This window comes from Chrysemys picta, chromosome 11, assembly GCF_011386835.1.
Source record: "Chrysemys picta bellii isolate R12L10 chromosome 11, ASM1138683v2, whole genome shotgun sequence".
Lineage (NCBI taxonomy): Eukaryota > Metazoa > Chordata > Testudines > Emydidae > Chrysemys > Chrysemys picta.
In genome coordinates, this window is record NC_088801.1 from 17070 (window position 1) to 27671 (window position 10602).

A 10602-nucleotide genomic window follows, 5' to 3' on the forward strand; every position below is an offset into this window, starting at 1 on the left:
TTTTATTTCCTTCCTCCGGAATTCAAGCTGTGGGAGGAGCCTTTTCCTGCAGCCTCGTCAAGGGTGTGTAGCGCCCCCGCTCCACCTTCCTTAATGCCAATCTGCTGACAGGTGTTGATGGACAGGTCTGGGTTCGTGTGGATCCCGCCACCCACTCAGCAGCGTGTATCCTCTTTATTTTTCCTATGAAATTATTTGGTGGGGTCTTCACCCCCCTCACTCCTTCCTGGCAGGGTCACCAGGGGAGCTCGGGAGGAAAATTCTAACCACAGGGTAACCCCCACTTTCTTGCCCGATCGTTGGAGACTTCCAAGAAATAACACAAACAAACACAATAATTATATTAAACAGGAGACAAATATAACATAGGGTAAAACACTATTTTTAGGGTCACTGGTGCCCACGCCGCTAATACCTGTGACTTTCCCCAGTCACGTGACCTGAGGTAGCAAATGTAAGATCAGTGTCCCGTTGGTACGCGTACTTTGTTGGGGCCCTTGATGACCGATGACCACGAGATCGTCTCTGCAGTGGTTTAGCAGGGTGGCTGACTGGTTCAGTACAGCCCAAAGGACTCACAAGTGGGAGGAGGTGGTAAGTCCATCCACAGGTTTAATATGCAGCAGGTTATAAAATCCCCAAACCCTCACTCCCTGGCTCAAGGACACAGTTCAGGGAGTAGGGGGTCTCCAAAACCAATTCCCTGACTGACTGACTAAAAGATGGTGGCAAAGAGTCCTGTGGCACCTTATAGACTAACAGACGTATTGGAGCATGAGCTTTCGGGGTGAAGACCCACTTCGTCGGACGCATGTCCGATGGTGCACTCACAAACTCCATGAATGATCCTCAGGTTCAGAGCTGACGCTGGACCCCTCAGTCACGGCAGAGGGGCAGGAGTCAGGCTGCTTCAGTCCCAGGATTTCCCCTCCCCACAAAGGGGTGCCGGGCTCAAGGTGCAGGTTACACAACTACACTAACATCCAAGCTGTCGTCTCCTGGCCCAGCGTCCAGACACACGCCCAGCAGGCAGCAGCCCTGGACTAGCAGCAGGAGCAGAGCTGACCCTGTGGGGACTGGTCTCCCCTAGGGAGCTGGGGGGCGAACCCAGCCTGGCTGGGGAAGTTTCCCAGGAAAACTCTACAAACTGGGAGTCATCAGTGGAGAAGGAAAAGCCCAGCTGAGGGTCTTGCTTTCAGGTCACTAGGGACCAGTTCTCAGGGGGAACCTGCATGCAGACCTGGGACTCCCCAGCTCCCCACACAGCCAGTCCTGGCTGGCTCCAGACTGACTCAAAATGGCTTCTCCCCTCTCCTGAGCTCCCTGGGAGGGGCACCTCACTCCCTGTTGGTTACCAGGCAGACTCTGAGTTTGCCTTGGGTCCCCCTGAGCTGGCAGCAGACAGGGCCCCAGGAATCTAAGTCATCTCCTTGGTGGTTACAGGTGTGAAGGGACAATTCACAAAGTCTTTGCCTCGTGCTGTCCCACAACGGCCCATTGAGCTTTGGGCAGGAGACGATCCCTCCCGGCTGGGTTCACAGTTTCAAAGCAAATATTCATGAGAGTCATAAAACAAACCTTCACTCTTCCCTTACCGCCTGTGACACAGCGATTCTCCGGGAGATTGGCGCCGGCAGCCACGTACAAGCATTTCATAAGCACTAAACACATTGTTAGACGGCCCGTACCCACAGAACCAGGCTAACACACCGGCTGGTTTCCACCAATGACTTTGTCAGTGCTCAGCTGAGGCCTAAAGCCTTGGCAAGAGCTGGCACTGGTCTGCCAGGGTCCCCCCGCCTGTGAGTGAGCCGTGCCCTGCAGCCAGGGTTCGCTCCAGGAAACAGCTGCTACCTGGGGCCCGGGCAGGGCTGGGCCGTGCGCTGGCACAAGACGTCCACTTGATGTTATCTGATTAAAATATGCCCATATAGATCATTGTTGCAACCACTGTTATATATTTGAACCAAATCTTGTACAAGATGTGGAACCACTGAAATCCTTTCAAACAAAGTCCTCAGCACAGCGAGTGGAAAATCACAGGTGTAAGATGGGAGTTTGGAGTCACATGGGCAAGTCACCTGTCCATGCCCGATGTCGCTCAGTCATTGCAGGAAGCCATTACCTACACTCCAGACAGCACATTTACAGGACAGTCCACTCAGTGTAGATGGGGCGTCTCCCATGGTCCATTGTGAGTTGTGTCCTTTCGATGGGCCACTCAATTTGAACAGTCCCTCCAAGATGTGGCAAATTACTTCATGGCAGAAGCTATAAAAGGTGCTGGAAACATCTGCACTGTGCCTCTATCCTGCTCCAGCCGCTTTCCTGCTCCAACCTCTGGACTATCATGACTGAGTTCCTTACAAGCCAGGCCACTTTCCAGGGAAAGCTCAGATGTGGATTGGTGTCTCCAAGTTCATTGTTGGCTTAAGTGTTTCTTGATGGAGCACTTAGTGAGAATAGTCTTTTCTCAGGAAGCTGACCAACTGCTTCACTGAGGCTACTTAAAATCAAACAAGTACACAGCCAATATTCATAACTTCGGATACAAAAATGATACATGCATACAAATAGGAGGAATGTATTCAGTAGATCAGAACCTTTACAGAGACATGTTACATGGCATATGTAGCATAAAACATATTCTAGTTATGTCATATATACATTCATAAGCATATTTCCATAAAGAATTATGGGGTGTAGCATCACAGCCTGAACCAAGAACTTTGCATTTATTGTATATATTTGATTCCTTTAACAAATTTTAACTCTTACCTTTCTTTCTTTCTCTTTCTTTCTTTCTTTCTTTCTTTCTTTCTTTCTTTCAGATAAACCATTAGATTTTAGATACTGAAGGATTGGCCACAGCGTGATTTTTGGGTAAGATCTGAGTTGTATATTGATCTGGGTGTGTGGCTGGTCCTTTGGGATCAGAAGAACCTTTTATTTGAAGAGATTGGTTTTAAAGAACCACTCATCTCTAAGTCTCGTGTTTTTGGTGGTAATACAAGGACTGAAATGCCCAAGAAAACTGCTTTTATGACTTCTTGTTAGCCAATGTGGTGAAAAAGTGTCATAGAATCACAGAAGATCAGGGTTGGAAGGGACCTCAGGAGGTATCTAGTCCAACCCCCTGCTCAAAGCAGGACCAATTCCCAACTAAATCATCCCAGCCAGCAGCGGCAGCTCCAGGCTCCAGTGCTCCAAGCGTGTGCCTGGGGCGGCAAGCCGTGGGGGGCGGGCTGCTGTTCCCTGCGATGGCGGCAGTCAGGCAGCCTTCAGCGGCTTGCCTGCAGGACGTCCACCGGTCCCGCGGATTCGGCGGCAATTCAGCAGTGGGTACGCCGAAGCTGTGGGACCAGCGGACCTCCCGCAGGCAAGCCGCCGAAGGCAGCCTGCCTGCCATGCTTGGGGCGGCAAAAAAGCTAGAGCCGCCCCTGCCAGCCAGGGCTTTGTCAAGCCGGGCTTTAAAAACCTCTAAGGAAGGAGATTCCACCACCTCCCTGGGTAACCCATTCCAGTGCTTCACCACCCTCCTAGTGAAATAGTGTTTCCTAATATCCAACCTAAACCTCCCCCACTGCAACTTGAGACCATTGCTCCTTGTTCTGTCATCTGCCACCACTGAGAACAGTCTAGATCCATCCTCTTTGGAACCCCCCTTCAGGTAGTTGAAGGCTGCTATCAAATCCCCCCTCATTCTTCTCTTCTGCAGAAGAAATAATCCCAGTTCCCTCAGCCTCTCCTCATAAGTCCTGTGCCCCAGCCCCCTAATCATTTTTGTTGCCCTCTGCTGGACTTTCTCCAATATGTCCACATCCCTTCCGTAGTGGGGGGACCAAAACTGGACGCGATACTCCAGGTGTGGCCTCACCAGTGCCAAATAGAGGAGAATAATCATTTCCCTCGATCTGCTGGCAATGCTCCTACTAATAAAAAGAACAGAAGCACCTGTGGCACCTTAGAGATTAACAAATTTATTTGAGCATAATAAATATTTGAGCTCCTACTTATACAGCCGAATATGCCGTTAGCCTTCTTGGCAACAAGGGCACACTGCTGACTCATATCCAGCTTCTCGTCCACTGTGACCCCTAGGTCCTTTTCTGCAGAACTGCTACCTAGCCATTCGGTCCCTAGTCTGTAGCAGTGCATGGGATTCTTCTGTCCTAAGTGCAGGACTCTGCACTTGTCCTTGTTGAACCTCATCAGGTTTCTTTTGGCCCAATCCTCTAATTTGTCTAGTTCACTCTGGACCCTATCCCTATCCGCCAGCGTATCTACCTGCCAGGAGTGGAGGGGACTGGACTAGGTGACCTCTTGACGTCCCTTCCAGTTCTATGATTCCACCTCTCCCCACAGCTTAGTTTACCTTTGTTGCTGGTTTCGTATATCTCAGGAGAATAACTCCGGTTTGGGGTGTCTCTGCCCTATTTCTCAGCAGTTTCTCCTGAATTTGATATTCTCAGTTGTGCCCCACAAAGGCACGGTTACACTCCGCCACCGCTGGGCATGGACAGGGTGCAGGATCCGGGCACCTGGAGTGAGGGCTCCAGCTGCAGCCAATTCAATTAACAGAGCAGGAGAAACCAGACCCGTGGGCCTGGAGCCCTCATGGCAGCACAGACCTGAGCTCCCTGGCAAAGCAACGGCCTGGCTCCTTGGAGTACGGTCAGAAGCAGCCGCTCTGGGGTCAGGAGAGCCCCCCTTCCTCCCCGCTCCATGCCCTACAGAGAGCATGGGCCCAAGGGTGAGTGGCTGCAGGAGGGGGTGAGTAAGGGACAGGCCGGGCTCCTTCCCCCAAGCAGGTGGGAATCTAGGCATGGGCACACCAGGAGTTAAGATGTTTGTAGCATTCAGCACCATCGCAAGTGACTGGTTTCCAGGCCCCCTTTTTGTCTGATGTCCCGCCCTCCAATCTCATACTGGATGGCAGCAATTTGACACCATCACCCACTTTGAAAATTGAAGAAAACAATTTATGGGGCACATGAGTTGTGCTTGCAGGGGGAGGGGGGTTGTCACCGTTGGAGCCATTTTAAAGGCTAGAAGAAAAGAGAATTTTCAGACGAACACTTGTTTTTTACACGTCTTCATGTTTACTAAACTGAGGAGTAAAGTGTTCAGACGAGCACAGGCTAACAGTTCATTATAAAGATTCGGCTGTAGGTAGTTTAGAAATGAAGTCTGAGAAATACCAAAGGGGGTTGGGGGCTGGACAGACCCGAAGGGAGGGAGGCTGCAGAACAGCGGAGAAAAGCAAAGGCCTTTCAGCCCGTCACAGACAGAGCGAGACGATAACGCGAGAGGCTGCAGGGAGCGTTTTAAACCAGCAGGAAAGACAGCGAGCCTGTGTCACTGGCCACGGGGCAGAGAGACGAGAACAGCAGCTCGCTCCTGCACTGGCCACTCATCAGACAGCAAGAGTTCTGGGACAGCCAGGCTTGGACAAGCCACACCGCTTGGCTGAGCCCATCAGAAGCTATTCTGTAGCCACATCATAAAATTGCATTTTCCTGAACCAATCAGAACGGGCCAAGAGGCGTGGCTATTGACCGCAGGCCTGTTTAAAAATGCAGCTCTTTAAAGAAAGGCGTGAACAGACCAACGCTGTACGGAACGCCAGTTTGTGCACAACTACAGCAGCCTTTAGAAATAGCCTTCGCTGGGTTTTGAAGTTTTGCCTAAAGGAAAACGGCTCTAAAAACTTTTACTTGTAAACTGTAAAGAAAGCTTTAGATGGACCTGTAAGCGTCCGGGGTGGGGCCCGTCCCTCGCAGGGGCGGCTGGGAGCCAGGCCGCCTCACCACAGACCCCCTTTGTACAAACCACACACGCTAACGTTAGAGAAAAAGCAGCTTACGCAGAACAGTGGGTAGCACTTGTTAGCAGAGACGAGAATGATTTTCTCCCCTGCACCCTTTTTTCTTTCCTAAGATTTTAAAAATCGAAACGCTGTTAAAACAAGGAACGTTTTAACAAATAAACTTTTAAAAGACCAGTCCAAAGGAGCATGCATGGAGATAGCTTTATTTACAAAATGTAGGTAAGTTTAGCAGACAGACTTCTTTGGTTTCAGTTTTGTATCGGGAATTGTGTTACCTCTTTTTACAGAAATCCTTTAGTCGCTGTCTTTAAAAATGGTAGAAGGATCCTCATGAAAGTAAATGGAATAAGAGAAATGGACGAGTAATGTATTTTATACCCTTTCACATTCATTGGAAATTAGCCCCCATTGACTTTAGTATGGAGGCTATAGTATTGCCAACCCCAAATGTTCAAAATCGTGAGTCAGCCTCACTAAAAATCATGAGATTGAAGTCCAGGGAGATGACTGATGGGCCCAGGAAGCTGAGTAGCACATACCACCTCCTCAGCCGCCCCGGAACCTGCATGGGGCATAATAAAGCAAAAACTTCCCCACAGCCGGGGGTCCGGCGGCAGCGGGAAGTGGCCTATGATCCGCACCAGCCGTACAGGGACCGGGTCTCCCAGGGTCTGGGCGACACCCGGCAAGAGCCTGACTGGGCCTCGACGGTGCCACCACAACACGAACTGATACACAACGGTCATGTGATCTGCCAACCTGCACCTAAAGATTTGTTTGTTAATGATAAACCTCCTGTGTTTGGTTCCAGGTGCCATGAACAGACACACAAACATGGACCCTGAGCTGAGTCCATCCCCGCCAGGCAGACCCACCCTTTCAAATAAACCAGCTGACTTCTGGGCAGGAAGGTTTCGCTTTCCCATCCCACTGTTGCCAAAAATGGCATAAGGGTGAGACTGAAGTTATGTAGCTGAGGGACTAGGAAAGCCGTTCCTTCAGCACACCAGGAGTTTTACTGGCTTCAGAGTAGCAGCCGCGTTAGTCTGTATCCGCAAAAAGAACGAGGAGTCCTTGTGGCACCTTAGAGACTAACAAATTTATTTGGGCATAAGCTTTCGTGGGCTAAAACCCACTTCATCGGATGCATGCAGTGGAAAATACAGTAGGAAGATATATATACACACAGAGAACATGAACAAATGGGGGTTGCCTTACCAACTCTAACGAGTTTTGTTGACACACTGGCAGCGCGATCCTACTTAACAGCAAGATACACCGTTCACCCCTCCTTCCTAGTTGATTGCTGAGTCCGGGGGCCTCCGAACGGCAGGACTAGGGCGTTCCTTTCCTTTCCTGACAAACACCTGTCAGGGATGGTCTAGATAATCCTTAGTCCTGCCACGAGTGCAGGGCACTGGCCTAGACGACCTCTCAAGGTCCCTTCCAGTCCCACGGTTCCATGATTCAGTTGGGGCGTGTAGCTAACCATGGAACTAACTGGAACAAAGTCTCTTCCTTCGCACCCTTTCCCTTTAGACCCTGTGACTGGGTGCCAGGGGGACCACACTGAGGTTACCCAATCTAGACAAACTGCAAAGAATGGGGCAGACAGTCCCCAAAGCTGGTGGTTATTCTAATACTGAGATCCACCCAGCTAACAACAGAACAGCTTCCACAATACCTCACTGGTTACACAGAAGCCAAAACACCGTTCCCTTAAAAACAACCCAGCCTTTGGGCTTCCACCCAGACAACCCAGTCAAATATGAGGAGGATACTGAAAATCTTATTCATCATATAAGAACGTTCTCCCAATCCCAAAGGATCGGACACATTACCTCCCAGGTTAATGAATATTTCAGATCTTACCCAAATACACACTTACAGCCAATCCTTATTAACTAAACTAAACATTATTTTTAAGAAAAGAAAAGAGAGTGAGTATTGGTTAAAAGATCAATACACACACAGACATGAGAACAGTTCTGAGATCAGTTTCATGGTAGCGATGGGGAGCTTTGCAGTTCCAAGAGCTCTTAGAATTCGTCCATAGATTCAGTCCAATGTCTCATACCCAGAGTGATCTAGATGAGACTGAGATCTCCCTCTGGCAGCTCAGTGCCTTCCCTGATAAAGCACTAGCTCCAGGTTTTTTTGCCGCTGAAGCAAAAAAATAAAAAATAAAACTGGAGTGCCGCCGCTAAAGCAAAAAAAAAAAGAAGAAGAACAAAAAAAAAAGGGAGTGCTGCCCCTTGAGAAGAGCCGCCCCAAGCACATGCTTGGAACGCTGGTGCCTAGAGCCGGCCCTGCTGATGAAGCACAAGCAGATCTGAGATGAAAGGATCAGGTCCAAGAGTCCTTTATACAGTTCCTGGCAGCGCAGAATTCTTGGATCAACAATAGGCCTTTGATGTAACCTTCTGTTTCCCAAACCGCACCGGTAATTAACTACATGGATTAACATAAGGTAATTTATCCATTAAGCAGTTTATCACAAACTTTAAAGAGTCATATAGACAATGACATTACTTCACCCAAGATTCATCTAAATGTTCATGTAAATCCTGTTGCTAGGCAGACTTCAGACCTGGACTAAGTAACCTCACTTTGCAAAGCCCTTGCAGTTGGGGTTCCTGTAAGTCACAGTGGGGGGTGGGGGGGGGTTATTTTGTTCTCACCATGAGGAAGCCACTAGAAGTGCCACTCAACACCACAGCTGGCTAGTGCCCCGCTGCGCTGCTGATACGTTCACAGCTGAATGACAGGAAATGCACTTTTCCAAACCCAAGGCTGAGCCCCAAGATTTCCAGCGCTCCCGATCTTATCACTGTTCTCCTGCTGTGACACGCAGGGTCCAGCCACCCCAAGGGGAGAACAGGGGGGGGTCTGAACCCCCAGGAGGGAGCAGTTGACCCAACCGGTGTCTGCAACATTAGCGGGTATAAAATATGTCCGGTGAGGTCTGTGATGAACACTTGTAATGTTCTGAGCTGGGTGGTCATTAGGAGATCTGTACAGACCATGGTGCTGAGTCTGTGTGTCCCTGTACAGAGAATGCTTCGCCCCTGACCTGTACCACAATCCCAAGTGCACCTCCCAGCAGGGAGCGGCTCCCCCCAGACTAGCTGTTTAGACAAAACTAACGTCAAGTTCCCATCCATTGTCCAGCCAGGAAGAGGCAACGGGGACCCCTGGAAGTTACTGGAAAGACCTTGAAATGGAGAAGAAAACCCCAGTCTTGGAAATCTAAATCCAGCGGAGGGCAACAAAAATGATGAGGGGTCTGGAGCACATGACTTATGAGGAGAGGCTGAGGGAACTGGGATTGTTTAGTCGGCAGAAGAGAAGAGTGAGGAGGTGTAACAAAGCGAGCTTTGGTGGGACACTGCTGAGAGCATCAATTCAGGAAAATTGCTTGGAGCAGGGCAGTTACAGCCCAAGGCTGGGGATCCTTTACTAGTAAGGCAGCAAACCAGCCAGACAGAGAGGACTTCGGTCTCACCCCACTGGCTAACCACAAATCGTACAAGCAATTCCCTCAGACACTCCAGTTTCCCAGTATCACCACCAGTGCCGCTCGTTATGGGGACGAATGGTTATGAAAACCAATACCCCAGTAAAAGAAAAAAGTTTCTCTCGATCCCAAAGGACCAAGCCCCAGACCCAGGTCAATATACAAATCAGATCTTACCCACAAATCACGCTGTTGCCAATCCTTTAGCATCTAAAATCTAAAGGTTTATTCATAAAGAGAAAGAACTATAGATGAGAGTTTAAAAGTTCTTGGCTCAGGCTTGCAGCAGCGATAGAATAAACTGCAGGTTCAAATCAAGTCTCTGAAACATCCCCAGCTGGGATGGGTCCTCAGTCCTTTGTTCAGAGGTTCGGTTTGTAGCAAAGTCCCTCCAGAGGAAAGACACAGGACTGAAGACAAGATGGAGAAGATGCAGCTGCCTTTTACAGTCCTTTTGCCATGTGGTCTCTGCTTCCTTTGTCCCAAACACAAGCTGCCCAGCACATGGCATGAAAAACCTCAGAGTTCTGTCCCTAGGCCTGTTGGCCAAATAGGGCCCGTTTCCCCCCGGAGCTTACCTAATTACACCAAGGAGGCACGGAGAGACAAGAAGACGGGTACCAGGTCCTTTATTTGTCAGTCAGCTGAGAGGGTGCTCCTCGACTTATGCCAGAAGAGACACACCTTACAAGCACAACCGAGCTTCTTTTATACAGAGAGACAAACAACTTAGCATTCATTCTTTTGCGTCATTATGCTGACCGATAGATACTAGGTTACACAGGATACATATATTATTTTGGGGAGGGGGGATACAAGAGACATCTGTTGCGGATACATTTGTCATTTTGAAGGGAGAACAAGGTACATCCCTTGACCCTTTGCACTAAATACCTTGGGGATATATGGGAAAGCGGCTGCAAACTAACTATCTCTCTCTGTTCCCTCCTCCTTATCTTTATTATTTCTGCTAGTGTGAGTGAAACTGCAGCCATTTGCTAGAAACGCTGACCAATACATTTCTGCTTTAACATGTAAGCAGTTAGCACAGAAGTAGATGACAGTTCACAAGATGGAGTCTGGGGGTTTCAGATAGGCCCAGAGCAAAAGAGTTTCATCGACACTTTGGCTTTCCACTCTCCCGAGTTACCTGGTAGCTATGCCTAGTGGATCCCAACAGGCCTGTCCCTGCCTTGCTGAGTCACAGGGTGTATCTCCCTTCTCTCAATGGGTCAGTTGTGTCGCTGATGGGCCT